At 44.8% G+C, this 17634-nt stretch overlaps 1 protein-coding gene across 1 annotated transcript in view; it reads right to left on the bottom strand.

The window, feature by feature from the left end:
- The window catches only part of LOC145342905 (tyrosine-protein kinase JAK2-like), a 270756-nt gene that overhangs the window by 184711 nt on the left and 68411 nt on the right, over positions 1-17634 (bottom strand). The window contains exon 2 of the mRNA XM_080188485.1: positions 7820-7873. The gene's annotated coding sequence lies outside the window, so the exon portion shown is untranslated. The remainder of the gene's footprint in view (positions 1-7819; positions 7874-17634) is intronic.

Raw genomic sequence — 17634 nt, 5'->3', positions numbered from 1 at the left:
TTCCCGGTTAAATATAAGGAAAAGACTCCCTGATTGGCTCTCAATTGACTCCTTAAATCTGTATTCCAATAGGCCAACCTCAATGACCTGATTGAAGTCATTACATTTACAGTGCCCCTTTAAGGCGTTATCATTTCAATGTGACTTATTAATTTGCCCACCAGTTTATTGTTGAGCTTACTGAGTATAAAATGAGACTATTCATAAGTTGGGTGCTGACATACGTAATGCTGCATTCTGCAAATAAGCCAACTATCAAAAGTACTTGTGATTAGTTTCATTCTTTGCCAACTAGTTTAGGGTCAGCTTGATAAGGAAAATAAAGGAACATGATAAGGAACTTTCACCCTGGTACGAACTGGAAGGTACAATCAGATACAGGTTGTCATGTACTGAAACCTCCAAGAAAAATGTTGAGGTGTTCTGAATGATCCTCCAAAATCTTCACACTCTGTTCAACTTTGATTAGTTTTGAAAGAACAAGTGTTTGGCAGATATGTCCAGGCTGTGGTACTCGCACAACCTTAATCAGCAGCAAAGAAAAATCCCCATGCACCTCTTAGGCTTTCCACTTGTTTCTGTGGCTATGACTCATCTTTCATTCCCCTGCTCTGCAGTGTAAATATCTCCCACTTTCTTTGCCTTTCAGCTTTAACACTTGAAAGGCCAGCTCTTTTCTCTCTTTATAGATGCTGCCAGACCTGCTGAGATTTTCCAGCATCCGCAGCAATTTGCTTTTATAAAGAAAAATTCCCCTTCGTTTCTAAGACACCAAGGGATTCCCCCCCCCCCCCCCCCCCAACCCCCCAGAAGCTAAAGAGATGTTTGGATGCCGGTGAAACCAAAATGCATTTTAAAATTTACACTCGGACTTTGGTAAAACTTAATAAATGGACTTCATCTCATGTGAAAGACGCTACACTAAACAAAACAGTGTCCACAAAAGCTGACAGTTAACAGAGCTACACAGAGAGTCTTATGGCCTGCCGATGAACTATTTAAAGCAAATATTACGTGAACAATTTCAATATTTATTTATAACCGGTCACTGTCCATTGCAACTTCATTTAAGAATTTCTGCTCTTCCTGCCAACACTGCTTCAAAGGCCAACTCTTTTTGTTCCTCTTTTAAAACCTTCGCAGCCTTTCGTATAGATCACCATAAAATCAAAAGAAAAGCAGGAGACCCGTACATGCTAAAAGTTAATTCAATTGTTTAAGAGCTCCTGTTTAAGAGCTTGAAGAACAGATACTTCCCCTGCTCCACCACCTCACAAACAAAAATAATCATGTTTTATGCTATTAAATCACTTAATCAGTAACGGTTGTAACACAAACACCAAGTGTGAGCTTGTAACCTATCATCCGTGCAACCAGACAACACACTTCTGAACCTTTACAATTTCACCCAGATTGTAGAAGTAACCTTGCGAATATATTTCGTAGAATCCCTGCAGTGCAGAAGGAGACCATTCAGCCCATCGAGTCCGCACTGACAAAATTCCTACCCAGGCTCTAGCCCCTTGACCCCGCGCTCTTATGCTGCTAATCTCCCTGACACTATGGGGCAACTTACCACGGCCAATCCATCTAACCTGCACATCTTTGGACTGTGGGAGGAAACCGGAGCAAACCCACGTACACAAGGGCAGAACGTGCAAACTCCACACAGACAGTGACCTAAGGCCGGAATTGAATCCCTGGCGTTGCGAGGCAGCAGTGCTAACCATTGTGCCACCCTGTCACTCCATTTCACGGCTATTTGTCTGGAAGTTGGGAGTTGACCCAAGTAGGGGTGCAAAATCGTTACATCATTTTACAGTTGCACCCATTTGTATTTCTAAGTGGAAAATATGGTTAACTTTAAGGGGCTTTACCTAGGCACTCTTAAGGCAGAAGGCTTCTTTGTCACTCACATCCCCAGGACTTCCGCCTATATATTTGCTTAACAAGTGTGGTCAAGCGTGAAGCAGCAGGAAACCACAGTTCACGTGTTAATGGTAAAGCAGCATTAACAAAGACAACTCGGAAGGTGTCATGTCTTGAGTGTTTTTCTACAAAGTCCTGCTTTAAATACTGTAAAAACACCAGAATACAAAAACAAACTCTACTGAGATTGCTTTTTAACACCAGCATTTACATTCTGCTGCCTTCACAGTTTGCGAAATACAGTGTAAATTTCACAGCGATACACCAATTTGGCGGATTAAGATAAAGGAACCAAATGCAAACAATGTACCATGCTGGCTCTGAAACTCAAACCAATTTGCAACAAACAAATAGGAACAGCTGTGGATAATTTAAAGTAGGATTACGTACTAATAGCTCCCAGGCAAAAGCCAGTGATGTGGCAGTGAGGTATGGGTATGGAGAGCGCAGATTATATTGTGACTGGCCCAGTAAAGACATAACACAAGTTGTTGTGTAATATGCATTAGCAACACACCATGACCTCAATATATCTGGAAAAAATAACCACAGGTCTAGTCTGGTTCAAGACCATTCTTTCAAAATGTTCTGCCGTATATCCAATTCTTTTGGTCAACAAGATCTCAATTCTGGCCCCAGGAATGCAAACATCGTGAGATTTGTGATCTGTTAGATTTAGACCTGGTTCAGGATTCTCTTCAGGTTAACATGTAGGTTCAGCTGGCAGTTAGGAAGGCAAATTCAATGTTAGTGTTCATTTCCAGAGGGCTAGAATACAAGAGTAGGGATGTATTGCTGCGGCCGTATAACGCTCTGGTCAGGCCCCATCTGGAATATTGTGAGCAGCTTTGGGCCCCAGACCTAAGGAAGGATGTGCTGGTCTTGGAGGGGGTCCAGAGGAGGTTCACAGGAACGATCCCAGGATTGAAGGGTTTCTCATGTAAGGAGCAGTTGAGGAGTCTGGGTCTGTACTCGATGGAGTTTAGAAGGATGAAGGGAGATCTAATTGAAAATTAGAGATTACTGAGAGACCTAGATAGAGTGGATGTGGAGAGGATGTTTGTTTTCGCTTGTGGGAGAGACTAGAACTTGAGGGCACAACCTTAGAGTGAAGGGATGCTCCTTTGAAACTGAGATGAAGAGGAATTTCTTCAGCCAGAGGGTGATGAATCTGTGGGACTCTCTGCCACAGAGGACTGTGGAGGCCAGGTCATTGAGTATTTTTAAGACTGAAATAGATAGATTCTTGATCAATAAGGAGACTAAGGGTTACAAGGGAGAAAGCAGGAAAATGGGGATGAGATTATCAACCATGATCGAATGGCTTAAGTCTGCTCCTACATCTTATGTTCTTATCCCTTGCAGATAACAGTTCAAAGCTTGGCATCTCTCTAATCTCTGCTATTTCCACTTCCACCCCACAATAACACAACTATTCTGTGTTGTGTCTGATTCTCCGTGTGCTTGTTTTAATTTAACTTAGCTTGTTTCAGCTCTTCTTGTGCCTCTTCAAGCCTTACTTCATTTGACCATATCAATGTATCTGGTTTCCTCCTCCTTCATGTACTTACCTAGCTTCCCCTTAAATATATAAACACTATTTACTTCCTCTATACATTCAAACCAATTTCTCCTGAATTCCTTATGGAGTTTGTATTAAACTTATAAGCCCTGGTTTGCTACTTTCCAAAAGTGGAAGCGTCCCTATATCTTTCCTAGTGAACCCTACCACAATATCAAAGAATTTGATCTCAACTTGGCTTTTCCATACAAAGGGGCCCCAATCTGTTATCACAAGTTCTCAATTGTATCATTCCCAGAACATTTTTGCATCTTCTCCAGTGCCTCTATATCCTCTGTGTGGTATAGAGGGCAGAATAGCACTCCAAGCAGAGCCTAAGCACAGTTTTGTACAGGTTTCATAAAAACTTCTCTATAATGTTTGGAGCTATTTATGGGCAGCACAGTAGCACAGTGGTTAGCAGTATTGCCTCATAGTGCCAGGGACCTGGGTTCAATTCTTGGCTTGAGTCACTGTGTGTTCAGTCTGCACATTCTGCCGATGTCTGTGTGGGTTTCCACCTGTCTTCCAGTTTCCTTCCACAGTCTGAAAGACATGCTTGTTAGGTACATTAGCTATGCTAAATTTGCCCTCTGTGTACCCGAACAGGCGCCGGAGTGTGGCAACTAGGGGATTTTCACAGTAACTTCACTGCACTGTTAATGTAGGACTACTTGTGACCAATAAATAAACTTTAAACTTAAGCAACTAGCATTACAATCCAAACACACAGAGCTACAGACCTTAACACAAGATATTAGTCATGCACTCATTACATTAGCCTTATTAAGTGGTCACTTACTTAACAAGACTTGCTTAACAAGTCTGTGGAACTATTCCAAAAATACCAGAGGACAAATTCCAAGAAAACACATTGTGCAGAACCTTCTCTGGTTCCCCCACTGCAACTCCCACCCCTGAGACAGAAAACGTGAGAACAACTGGGGTGAATTTGTTAAAGTGAAACCACAAGTAACTTCATCAATTCCCTCACGCCCCACACAGTAGAAAATGCTCGCCACAATAGAATCTTACGCCTGACACCATGTTACAGTCTGGAGCAGTACAGTTCCCACACTTTGGCCAAGGGTGTTGGTACAATGCCATAACACTGAATCCTCACTCAGATCCACAGACCAAAGCACAAATGCAAAAATGAAATTAAACCTTACTGCGGCAAATATAAAAATCATCAAACAGAGAAAAACAAGCGGTTGGATTTTCCTGCCTTTGATAAGTTAACTGGCCAATTTTCCAACTCTTTTAATGACATCCAGTTTCTGCACCCACCAACATTTCTTAGCTCTTGATAGTGCCCACATTCAATGTAATGGTTCAATCGTGTAGGTAGTTTGATGGAATTACCAACCACCCACATTAGTTTGAAGAGCCAAGCAAACTTTCATTGGTGACTGATTTATGGCTATGCTGAATATTCGTTTGATAACTGTTTCTCTTCTATCATTCTATCATGGGGTGGCACAGTGGTTAGCACTGCTGCCTCATAGCGACAGAGGCCCGGGTTCAATTCATAAGAACATAAGAAATAGGAGCAGGAGTAGGCCATCCAGCCCTTCGAGCCTGCCCCGCCATTCAATAAGATCATGGCTGATCAGTCGTGGCTCAGTTCCACATTCCCGCCCTCTCCCCATAACCCTTAATCCCCTCTCTTATCAAAAACCCATCAACCCGCGTCTTAAAAATATTTAGCGAGGCAGCCTCCACCACTTCAAAGGGCAGAGAATTCCAGAGATTCACCACCCTTTGAGTGAAGAAGTTCTTCCTCAACTCCGTTCTAAACCACCCCCCCTTTATCTTGAGGCTGTGCCCCCTAGTCCTACTGTCTTTTTTGAGCGGGAAGAGTCTCTCCACCTCTATCCCATCCATCCCATTCATCATCTTATACATCTCAATGAGATCTCCCCTCATTCTTCTAAACTCTAACGAGTACAAGCCTAATTTATTCAGCCTCTCCTCATAGCTCAACCCCCTCAACTCCGGTATCAGCCTAGTAAACCTCCTCTGCACTCCCTCCAAGGCCAAAATATCCTTGCGCAGGTGCGGCGCCCAAAACTGCACACAGTACTCCAGCTGCGGCCTCACCAATGTCCTATACAGCTGCAGCAAGACCTCCCTACTTTTATATTCAATCCCCCTCGCTGTGAAGGCCAGCATCCCATTCGACTTCCTGACCACCTGCTGCACCTGCAAGCTGGGTTTTTGCAACTCATGCACAAGGACCCCGAGGTCCCTCTGCACCGTCGCCTGCTGCAGATTTTCGCCACGTAAGTAATAGTCCTTCCTACCATTATTCCTACCAAAGTGGACCACCTCGCACTTGCCAACATTAAATTCCATTTGCCATTTCCTGGCCCACTCGCCCAGCCTATCTAGATCCTTCTGCAGACTCTCCACACCCTCCGCACAATTTGCCGTTCCCCCAATCTTGGTGTCATCAGCAAATTTCGACACCCTACACTCGGTTCCCTCCTCCAGATCATCTATATAAATGGTAAAAAACTGAGGCCCCAGCACCGACTCCTGGGGCACTCCACTAGTCACCATCCGTCAATCCGAATAGCACCCGTTGACCCCCACTCTCTGCCTCCTATTCGACAACCAATCCTCTATCCATGCCAACACCCTACCCCCAACTCCATGTCCCTCGACCTTCTGCAATAACCTCTTGTGAGGTAATTTGTCAAACGCCTTCTGAAAATCCAGAAAGACCACATCCACCGGCTCTCCTCTATCCACCGCCCTAGACACATCCTCATAGAACTCCAGTAAATTTGTCAGACACAACTTCCCTTTAATGAAACCGTGTTGCGTCTGCTCTATCAAGCAGTTCCCTTCAAGATGCCTCGCAATTTCCTCCTTGATGACGGATTCTAACATTTTACCTACCACAGACGTTAAACTAACAGGCCTATAATTCCCTGCCTTTTGCCTGGCACCCTTCTTAAACAACAGCGTAACATTAGCTGTTTTCCAATCCTCCGGCACTTCCCCGGAATCCAGCGACGTCTGGAAAATAACCACCAAGGCATCCACTATCACCTCCGCCATTTCTTTCAGAACCCTCGGATGCATTCCATCTGGTCCTGGGGACTTGTCCACAATCAGCCCCTCCAGTCTGTCGAGCACCGCCTCTCCAGTAACAGTAATGTCATTAAGATCCTCCAGTCCTACCACCTTTCCATCGCTAACACCCGGCAAATTATTCACGTCCTCCTCCGTGAAGACAGAAACAAAAAAGTTATTCAATACCTTAGCCATATCCCCATCCCCTACCACTAGGTCCCCTTTCTCATCCTCTAAAGGACCAACATTCACCCTAGCCAGCCTCTTCCTTTTTATATATTTATAAAAACTCTTGCTATCCTTTTTTATATTAAGCGCTAGCCCAGCTTCATAGTTTCTCCTACCCTTCTTTATCAACTTCTTTGTCAATCTTTATTGACATTTAAACCTCTCCCAATCCTCTTCTCGCCCACTACTCTTAGCTATTCTAAATTCCTCCGCTTTTAATTTAACACTTTCCTTCACCTCCTTTGTTATCCACGGCTTATTACCTCTCCTCCTACTGTCCTTTTTGACCATCGGAATAAATTTCCGCTGAGCACCAAGAAAGATCTCCTTAAAGATCCTCCACTGCTCCTCAGCAGACCCTCCCTCCAACGTGCTCCCCCAGTCCACATTCGCCAATTCTTCTCTCATCCTACCGTACTCCCCTCTATTCAAACAAAGTACGCGTGTCCGGGAACCCACTTTCTCCTCCTCCATCTGCACCAGAAACTCCACCATATAATGATCACTCTCCCCAAGAGGATCCTTCACAGCAAGGTCCCTAATTCTACCCGCCTCCGGCTTGGGTCACTGTCTGTGTGGAGTTGTAAGCTCTACCCGTGTCTGCGTGGGTTTCGGTGCTCCAGTTTCCTCCCACAGTGTGAAAGATGTGCTGGTGGGTTGCGCGGCCGTGCTAAATTCTCCCTCAGTGTACCCGAACAGGCGCCAGAATATGGCAGCTAGGGGATTTTCACAGTTACTTCATTGCAGTGTTAACGCAAGCCTACTTGTGATTAATAAATAAACTTTTTCATGGACACACTGAATGATACCCGTGTTGTTACGCATAACTACAGTTCTGTAAAGATATGGAATAATACATTCTCTTCCCCACGCCATACTGAAAGACCCCAATGCAGCCATAACTGGTTTAAAAATAAGTGCTCAGCAGTGGGACGCACATATACCCACTACCTTAAACTGCTGGAAAATTTAGATCTTTTTTGAAATAAATTCAATTAGAAAATAAATTTCACTTACCCCACGAGCGTCTACAGATCCGCAGAACACACGAGATGATTCAACCCCGTAGATCTGAAATTGGAAAAATGTAAACATTCACTGAAATGCGACTGTGCCCACAACCCAAAGAAAATGACCAAAACCGTGACATACTTAGCTGTGCTTTCAATAAAAAGTTTACCATAATATCAAAATTTCAATCTGTTGGCAAAACCACCATTCAACCACAACCTTAAAAGTTCACAGAAATGCAACAACTTGATTTGGCCTTAAAACCGTGATGCCAGTTTTGCCACTTCTCAGCCTAACCTAGGCTTTCCAGATAGTTACAGTATGACGTCTCTCAACACCAGGTTAGAGTCCAATAGGTTTAATTGGAATTACGAGCTTTCAGAGCGCTGCTCCTTCATCAGGTGACTGGGCCAGTCACCTGAAGAAGGAGCAGCACTCTGAAAGCTCATGATTCCGGATAAGCCTGTTGGATTTTAACCTGGTGTCGTGAGACTTCTTATTGTGCCCAACCCAGTCCAACGCTGACATCTCCCACACTTGTTTCCAGGTGGTGGAAGCATCCTGGTGAAGATGGGATTTTCCCCATGGCTTTCTTTGACGGCTGCCTTTTCTGGAGTTCAGATGATGATTTTGCCACACTCTCTTCGTCCTGCCGACATTTTCCATGCATCATCTCCCTGTTGTTGGACTCTTCACTAGCTGTTCCCGCCATTGTCTGTTATCAACTTTGTGGCTCTTGCGGGGCAGGGGAGGGGGGTGGTGGTTGTGGCTGTTCATGAGCTGGACTGACTCGAGCAAGATACTCAAGGGAGCAAGGCAATTGGTAAACTTTCCCTCTTAATGAGCATTACACGAACAGTATACAACATTGGAATCTGCAAATTCACAACAGAAGTTGCCCTATTATCAATTCCTGTCACGGAGAGTCTGGGGTTGGAAGAGATGACAGATAGGGACAGGTAGAGGCCTTTACGGAGAGTTTTGAAAACAAGGATGAGAATTTTCAAATGGTACTGATTTTCGGTAAGCAGCATGGAGTTAAGGCAAGGGGCAGCGGATTTGAGAAACGTCTTTCTCACCCGGGGGGTGTAACTGGAACTCACTGCATGAAACGATGGTAGTGACGGAGACTCTCAAAGAATTTAAGAAGCATTTGGATCAGAGAGTCATAGAATCCCTACAGTGCAGAAGGAAGCCAACAGGTCCATCGAACCTGAACTGACAACAATTCCACCCAGGCCTTATTCCCATATTTACCCTGTTAATCCCCCAACATGATGTGGAGATGTCAGCATTGGACTGGGGTAAACACAGAAAGAAGTCTCACAACACCAGGTTAAAGTCCAACAGGTTTATTTGGTAGCAAATGCCACTCGCTTTCAGAGCACTGCTCTTTCGTCAGGTGAGTGTGGAGTTCTGATCACAAACAGGACATATAAAGACACACACTCAAGTTCACAGAATACTGATTAGAATGCGATTAGAATTACAGCTAATCAAGTCTTAAAGGAGCAGACAATGTGAGTGGAGAGGGCATTAAGCATAGGTTAAAGAGATGTGTATCGTCTCCAGACAGGACTGTAAGTGAGATGTTGCAAGCCCAGGCAAGTCATGGGGGTTACAGATAGTGTGACATGAACCCAAGATCCGGGTTGAGGCTGTCTTTGTGTGTGCGGAATTTGGCTATCAGTTTCTGCTCAGCAACTCTGCGCTGTTGAGTGTCGTGAAGGCCGCCTTGAAGAACGTTTACCCAAAGATCTGAGGCCAAATGCCCGTGATCGCTCAGATGTTCGCCAACAGGAAGAGAACAGTCTGGTCTGGTGATTGTCGAGCAGTGTTCATTCATCCGTTGTTGCAGCATCTGCATGGTCTCCCCAATGTACCATGCTTCGGGACATCCTTTCCTGCAGCGTATCAGGTAGACAATGTTGGCCAAGTTGCAAGAGTATGTACCATGTACCTGGTGGATGGTGTTCTCACATGAGATGACGGCATCCATGTCTTGCAGAGGTTGCTGTGGCAGGGTTGTGTGGTGTTGAGGTCACCGTTCTCCTGAAGGCTGGGTAGTTTGCTGCAGGCAATGGTCTGTTTGAGGTTGTGTAGTTGTTTGAAGGCAAGAAGTGGGGGTTTGGGGATGGCCTTGGCAAGATGTTTGTCTTCATCAATGATATGTTGAAGACTCCGGAGAAGATGTTGTCGCTTCTCTGCTCTGGGGAAGTACTGGACAATGAAGGGTGCTCTGCCCACCGTATCTCGTGTTTGTCTTCTGAGGAGGTCAGTGCGGCTTTTTGCTGTGGCACATCGGAACTATTGATTGAGGAGTTGAGCACCGTATCCTGTTCTTATGAGGGCATCTTTCAGCACCTGGAGGTGTCTGTTGCGATCCTCCTCATCTGAGCAGATCCTCTATATGAGGAGGGCTTGTCCGTAGGTGATGGCTTCTTTAACATGTTTAGGGTGGAAGCTGGAGAAGTGGAGCACTGTGAGGTTATCTGTGGGCTTGCGGTACAGTGAGGTGCTAAGGTGACCGTCCTTGATGGAGATGAATGTGTCCAAGAATGCAACCAATTCTGGGGAGTAGGGCATGGTGAGTCTGATGGTGGGATGGTACTTGTTGATGTCATCATATCGTTGTTTCAGTGATTGTTCACCATGAGTCCAAAAAAAGAAAATGTCATCGATGTATTTAGTGTATAGCATCGGTTGAAGGTCTGTGTGGTGAAGAAGTCTTGTTCAGGCCTGTGCATGAAGATGGTGGCATATTGAGGTGCAAATTTGGTCCACATAGCTGTTCTGTGTGTCTGGATGAAGAACTGGTTGTTGAAGGTGAAGACATTGTGGTCCAGGGTGAAGCAGACGAGTTGTAAAATTGCATCTGGAAACTGGCATTGAGTACTGAGGCAGTTGCAGCAATGCCAACTTCGTGGGGGTAGAGTGCCGAGACATCCATTGTGACGAGGAGTGTTCCTAGTTCAAGTGCTCCATGTGTGCTGAGTTTCTGTAGGAAGTCCGTAGTGTCGCGACAAAAGCTGGGGGTTCTTTGTGCAATGGGTTTCAGGATGCCCTCGACGTAGCCGGAGAGGCTCTCGCACAGGATCCCATTGCCCGATACGATGGGACAGCCGGGTGCGTTTACCTTTGTATCTTTGGGAGGCAGTAGAGATCTCCAATGAGGGCATGGAGGGTGCTCTGAAGGTCCAGATCAAAGGCCTTGATCAGAGTGTTGAGTTGATGGGTGTATTCTTTGGTCGGATCTGCAGGTAACTGTCTGTAGTGTTCCTCGTTATTCAATTGTCGGTACATTTCTTTGCAGTAACCCATTCTGTTCAGTATGACGATGGCCCCTCCTTTGTCTACTGGTTTGATGACAATGTTGCAGTTAGTCTTGAGAGCACGGATGCTGCATTGTGCTTGAGTGATGTTCAGGGCTGTCTTGTGAGTGCGGTTGATGAATCTGGTATTGACGCACCTCCTGGTGGCTTGGGCCAATCAAGTGGAGGGCAGCAGCCTTCCGGAGGAGTCCAATTGGATTCTTTCCTCTTTGGTTGCTGCACTGTGGATCTCTCTGTCGGCTGTTCTGGTTCATTGGCTGTCTCATTGGGTTCGCTGTTGGCCTCTTGGGGTTTGTGGAAGAATTCTCGCAGCCTCATTCGCCTGATGCTCTGTGTCTGCTACGAGGCTGACGGGTCCATTTTGGTGGTGGGGCAGAAATTGAGCCCTCGACTGAGAACTTCGACTTCATCTGGTTGAAGTGTGTAGTCCGGGACATGGTACACTGGGGAGACCATGCAGATGCTACGACAACGGATGAATGAACACCACTCGGCAATCAGCAGGCAAGACTGTTCTCTTCCTGTTGACGAACACTTCAGCGGTCACAGGCATTCGGCCTCTGATCTCCAGTTAAACGTTCTCTAAGGCGGCCTTCACGGCATACAACAGTGCAAAGTCACTGAGCAGAGACTGATAGCCGAGTTCTGCACATATGAGGACGGCCTCAACCAGGATCTCGGGTTCACGTCACGCTATCTGTAATCCCCATGACTTGCCTGGGCTTGCAACATCTCACTTATTGCCCTGTCTGAAGACAATACACATCTCTTTTACCTATGCTTAATGCTATCTCCACTTACATTGTCTGCACTTTTAACACTTGATTAGCTGTAAAGACTTGGATTCTAATCAGTATTCTGTCAACTGTGTAGCCTTTATATGCCCTGTTTGTGATCAGAGCTCCCAACTCACCTGATGAAGGAGCAGCACTCCGAAAGCTAGTGGCTTCTGCTACCAAATAAACCTGTTGGGCTTCAACCTGGTGTTGTGAGACTTCTTACTGTGAATCCCCATGATACTCAGGAGCAACTTAGCATGGCCAATCCACCTGACCCTACACATCTGTGGAAGGAGACCAGAGCATCTGGAGGAAATCCACACAGACAGGAGAAGAACATGCAAACTCCACACAGACAGTCACCCAAGGCTGAAATCGAACCCAGATCCCTGGCGATGTGAGGCAGTAGTGCTAACTACTACGTCACCATGCCACCCATAAGCACTTGAAACACCATCACATACAAGGCTAAATACCAATGGAAAATGAATTTACAATAGATGGAACTTTGATGGAGGGCCTCTTTCTGTGCTGTAAAATTCTATGACTCTATGACATTGCTTGACTGTCAACCAATGTAGGTCAGCAAGCACAGAGGTGATATGAATATTATAGGTCCAGATAGGAGGACCTCTAATCTCAGAGTTGGATCCCATTCAGTCTGACTACAACTTCAGTGCCTAGCACAAGGCAGCAGTCAAAGATAAAAACTCCAGTTGTCAGAATCTGAAGCAAAAATCAAAAAGCATTGAGGGAAATTGCAAACGTTTGTTTATGTAGTGAGAGAGAGAGAGAGAGACTTTGTTTAAATAGCCTCGTTCACAATCTCAGGATATCCGTGACTGTCTTGCAGCAAATGACAAGGAGACATTATCAGCAAAACAACATCCAAACTGACGCTGATTATCTAAAAGCAGGTTAACGTGGACACCAGTGCTGACTATCTTCCGACCACTCTACGAATGCACTGAGAGTTCAGCAGTAATGCTTTTAAACATATGCACAGGTCCGTCCCCCATCATGGCATCATTGGGAACCTCAAAAAGCAAACACCAGCTACCAATATCGAAACACAGAATACTGCGAATGCTGGAAGCCTGAATTATAAAACAGAAAATGGCTGGAAATACACAGCAGGTCAGGCATTTCATCAGAACTCGAAATGCTAGTGATCTCATGGGTTTTGGGTGAGACAAGGACAAAAGGAAGGTCTGTCATAAGTTGGAAGTCAAGAGAGACTGAATGACAAAGTAGTCTTATAGGGCAAGGGCATAATAAGGGAGGGGAGGTCATTTCCACATTGTTTGTATTCATTTAAATACACTCAGCGGACTATCCCCAGGTGAGGAATTCTCCACTGCCAGCTGACATCACATGGGCAGGATTCACAAAAAATCTGGACAACCAGATACCTGGCAAACTGTCCCTGCTGGGAGCGCAAAAGTAAGTCCCAGAGGGGAAAGGTTCATGCTCAGGCAGTACCTTGGCACTGCCAGGCAGCATTGTCCATGGTGGGAGGGGAGGTTCGGGTCCGTGGGGGAGGTCCCCCAGGAGAGGAGGGGTTCCCTTGTCTATGAGGCGATGGAGGTTCTCTGACAGAGAGCTTCAGTGGGGTGGTTCTCTGTATATGTGGGAGATGTTCCCTTTCATTTTATTTCTGCCTTCATGTTTATTTCTTTCAAATTGGGGCACCGATTAAAAATGGCATATCAATATGTCAGGGTCTGTGATTGCTGGAGGGTAGTTCACACAGAGCCTGTGCCACCCATATGACCACTCCCCACATTTCTATTTTTTTTCCATGTGTTTGAAAAGCTGGCGGGAAAAGCCAGGAAGCCAATTGGCAGGGCTACCCTCTGCTTTTCCTGCGCAAGTCAACACTGAAAGAAAAACATGGTAAAATTCCGCCCAAAGATGATGGGGTGTGGAAGGGATAGCTCTGTTTCTCCCCACAGATGCTGCCTGATCTGCTGTGTATTTCCAACATTTTCTATTTCAACTGTTGAACGCGCATTTCATAAAGTCATAGAATCCCTACTGTAGAGAAGGAAGCCATTCAGCCCATCAAGCCTGTACTGACAACAATCCCACCCTATCCCCATAACCCCACATATACTTAGCCTGTTAATCCACCTGAAACTAGGGGCAATTTAGCATGGCCAATCAACCTAACCCGCATATCTTTGGATTGTGGGTGAAACCAGAGCACCCAGAGGAAACCCACACAGACACAGGGAGAATGTGCAAACTCCACACACACACACACACACACACACACACACACACACACACACACACACAGTGACCCAAACCAGGGATCGAACCGGGGTCCCTGGCACTGTGAGGCAGCAATGCTAACTACAGTGCCACCCCAAATTTCAAAAGGCATAATGAAGAAGGGTTTTATTGGGCGTTGGGAACTGAGACATTATTCATTTGTGGGACACGCTGACCTGTCACCCAGCCTATTTCATTTGTCCCTGCCAAATGGTCTCATCCTATTCACAAAGTGAGCAATAAAAATACCGACAAGATAGCTCTTGTACGCTCTGTCTAATCCTCAGGTCAGCAGTCCTCTCAAAATTGCACTCATGCTCAAGAGAACCAGAATCAATGAGCGGGAAGTGGTTAGCCACAGAAGCCATTGGAGGTAGGCAACTCCAACAGGTCCAAAAATGAGTCATGACCTGCGCTCAGAAAAGTAAGAGTCAAAACCTTTTACGCAGTTTCCTGAAACCAAAATTAAACGTAGCCAAAAAAAAGACCAGAGCAAAATACTATGGATTTCTGAAATGGAAACAGCAAAGGCAGAATGTCCTCAGTAAGTCTGACAGCTCCTAGAGGGAGAGAGAAAGAGACAAGGGGAGCTAACACTTTAAAGTTTGTCATAATGTTGAAAGAAGATCAACCTAAAACATTAATTCTCCCTCCACAGATGCTGCCTGACCAGCTGAGGGTTTTGAACACTTAGTTACGTAGAAACATTGAAGATAGGAGCAGAAGGAGGCCATTTGGCCCTTTGAGCTTGCTCCATTATTTATTATAATCATGACTGATCATCCAACTCAATAGCCTAACCCTGCTTTCTCCCCATAACCTTTGATCCCATTCACTATATCTAGCTGCCCCTTGAATACATTCACTGTTTTGGCATCAACTACTTCCTGTGATAATAAATTCCACAGGCTCACCACTCTTTGGGTGAAGAAATGTCTCCTCATCACTGTCATAAATGGTCTACCCTGAATCCTCAGACTGCGACCCCTGGTTCTGGACTCCCCCACACACGGGAATATCTTCCCTGCATCTATCCTGTCTAGTCCTGTTAGAATTTTATAAGTCTCTGTGAGATCCCCCCTTATTCATTTCAACTCCAGTGAAAACAATCCTAACCTAGTCAATCTCTCCGCATACATCAGGCCCGCCATCCCTGGAATCAGCCTGCTAAACCTTCGTTGCACTCGCTCGAGAGCAAAAACATCCTTCCTCAGAAAAGGAGTCCAAAACTGCTCACAGTACTCTAAGTGTGGCCTCACCAAGGCCCTGTATAGTTGCAACAACACATCCCTACTCCTGCATTCGAAACCTCTCGCAATGAAGGCCAACATGCCATTTGCCTTCTTTACCACCTGCTGCGCCTGCATGCTAACCTTCAGTGAATGGTGTACAGGGACACCCAGGTCTCGCTGCACACTCCTCTCTCCCAAATTCTAATAGTTTTGAAATGAGAACAGATTACGACAGGCATTCAGGTCGCAAACTGTTCTCATTTCAAAACCATCAGAATTTGATTCGAGTGGAATTCCTGGACACTGAAAGAGCCTAATAAAGATTTTCCTCCAGACAGTTCAAAAGTTCATAGAGTCGTTCTGAAATTTTGAAAAAATTGTCATCGTTCATCTGCAAACCTGGATAAGACAATGTCGTCAATAACCAGTACACCCGCTTGCCTATTGAGAGGGTAGGAAATTCTAAATTAACAGGGTCTGTCATTTTAGACAATTGTATGACAGATGCAGATACATGATGGCACACGTTGCCATTGCTGCAAACTAAGGTGAAGAATTTGACACTCAGCCAAATCTCCATTCACTACAGCAGGACCAGAGAGTCTCACTGGCATGAACAGCCAGGAAGTTCCAGCCTACATGTCGGTATTAGCACAGTGCGACCAGTTTTCTGAGTCACCACAATGATAGCGATTGCGATGTTGTATCTGGAGTCGGGGCTCAAACTAATACTGGAGAGAAGTTTTGATTTAGATTCAGTTCTGGGTAGCACTGATTCACTCCTGCCATGTAAATATAACCATTGATTCCAGTCTCAAGAAATGATCGACTCTGTACAACCTTTTGATCTCAAAAATGTAACAAAATGGGCAGGAATAAAGGGCGTAAATCAAAATGTAGAAACTGATTACATTCCCCCAGGACAAGGATGATGATTAAATAGTTAATAAACAGTTAAAGTGAGAGCAGAAAAAAGGAAAAATAAAATCAGAATTACTTATTTTAGACAATGTGTAAACATAAAGTGACGTTGGAAGGCTCAAAGAATCTGTAAGGAGACAAGTTAAGCACATTGCACCAAGTCTTCCAATATTCTCAGAAGATTAAGGAAACTTGGCATGTCGGCTACAATTCTCACCAACTTTTACAGATGCACCAGAGAAAGCATTCTTTCTGGTTGTACCACAGCTTGGTATGGCTCCTGCTCTGCCCAAAGCCTCAAGAAACTACAAAAGGTTGTGAACGTAGCCCAATCCATCATGCAAACCAGCCTTCCCTCCAATCTCTGTCTATACTTCTCACTGCCTCGGCAAAGCAGCCAGCATGATTAAGGACCCCACGCACCCCAGACATTCACTCTTCCACCTTCTTCTGTTGGGAAAAAGATACAAAAGTCTGAGGTCACATGCCAACCGACACAAGAACAGCTTCTTCTCTGCTGCCATCAGACTTTTGAATGGACTTCCCTTGCATTATGTTGATCTTTCTCTACACTTTAGCCATGATGGTAACACTACATTCTGCACTCTCTCTTTTCCTTCTCTATGAACGGTATGCTTTGTCTGTATAGCGTGCAAGAAACAATACTTTTCATTGCATGCTAATACATGTGACAATAATAAATCTAATCAAAGGAAACACAGACCCTGAGATTACACCATCAAGTAAAACCATCAAGTGTTGAATGAGATTGCATGAAATTTCTCTCCTCATCATTGTGGTGATGCTGCCTGTGTAAATTTACTGCTGAACATCTCCACTAAAACTACATAGGGAGGAATTTCATACAAACACACTGCAAACACACAATCACAGTATAATAGTAGGCCAGGGTGCAAATAAATGTCAACAAGCAAGGGACAAAGCTGAATCCAATTCATATCATAAAAAAAATTGCACAATCACAGCAGATATATGAGTTGAAATTACAGCTCCTTAAATGAAGAAACAATATTTGCATTTAAAATTTTCAACTTCAACCAGAAGTTTAAGATTGCTGATCGCTATTTTGTTATTCTCACATGATACACTTTCATGGGCTATGGGCTTCACTGGCAAAGCGCAACATTTGTTGCCACCCCTAATTTTTCTTGAATTGAATACTTAAAGTTTAATTTTTAAAGTTTATTTATTAGTGTCACAAATAGGCTTACATTGACACTGCAATGAAGCTATTGTGAACATTCCCTATTCGCCACACT

This window comes from Carcharhinus amblyrhynchos, chromosome 5, assembly GCF_965287045.1.
Source record: "Carcharhinus amblyrhynchos chromosome 5, sCarAmb.v2.hapA, whole genome shotgun sequence".
Lineage (NCBI taxonomy): Eukaryota > Metazoa > Chordata > Chondrichthyes > Carcharhiniformes > Carcharhinidae > Carcharhinus > Carcharhinus amblyrhynchos.
Note: the sequence above shows the minus strand (reverse complement) of the source record. Positions and strands in the feature narration are given on the sequence as shown.